The 648-nt window shown below is 36.4% G+C and overlaps 1 long non-coding RNA gene across 1 annotated transcript in view; it reads right to left on the bottom strand.

Moving 5' to 3' along the window:
- LOC106956710 (uncharacterized) overlaps positions 1-648 on the bottom strand; it is a 6,562-nt gene extending 5,914 nt beyond the window's left edge. The window contains exon 1 of the long non-coding RNA XR_001426812.1: positions 366-648. This is a non-coding gene — a long non-coding RNA (uncharacterized LOC106956710). The remainder of the gene's footprint in view (positions 1-365) is intronic.

The following is a 648-nucleotide window of genomic DNA, read 5'->3' as shown; positions in this document are numbered from 1 at the left end:
ATTTTATTCAAATGTTGTGCTTTATCCATAGGATCTGTTTTGTCCCTATTCTCAAGAATCACTGTAATACATTGTTATAATAATTTATCATTTAATGACCACAAATTTATAATTAATAATATGCAAGGGCTGTTATTACTAAGGCTTGTGCAGACAGACTCTAACAGTTACCTTATTCACAAGAAATTCAGCTACATGGAAAGGCACCATGTAGCTGGTGCTGACGTAAAATAGCACGAAGAAGCGCTAGCGTAGCTTGTGTTGGTAGTTGCACAAATAAACCAATTGACATGAATAATTAAAAAAAAAGACTTCTCGTAACATGGGGATACACATCTAAATGTTAAGTCAGCTATTTTACTTACCTACATGAACTAGGAGGTCCCTGGCAAGAGGACCATATCTACTGGGTAGAGGAAGCCATATTGTAGAGCTAAATGAATAGGCTCACTGTTCAGAACTTAATGCTACCATATAAACACATGTATGGATAAAGTCCACTAAAGGTCAAAGTCCGATATTCTATGTCGAAGTTAATTTATAAGACAAAGATATGAAAACACTGAACAGCTTTTTGAACGGGCTTCTTGCTTTTAAAACCGATGTGCTGTGAGGTTTTAACCAGGAGATGGCGCCTTTACTCCTGAC

Source organism: Poecilia latipinna, unplaced genomic scaffold (assembly GCF_001443285.1).
Source record: "Poecilia latipinna isolate Pla-1442-1.1 unplaced genomic scaffold, P_latipinna-1.0 Scaffold840, whole genome shotgun sequence".
In the NCBI taxonomy this organism is placed as follows: domain Eukaryota; kingdom Metazoa; phylum Chordata; class Actinopteri; order Cyprinodontiformes; family Poeciliidae; genus Poecilia; species Poecilia latipinna.
This window is presented reverse-complemented; position numbering and strand designations above follow the sequence as displayed.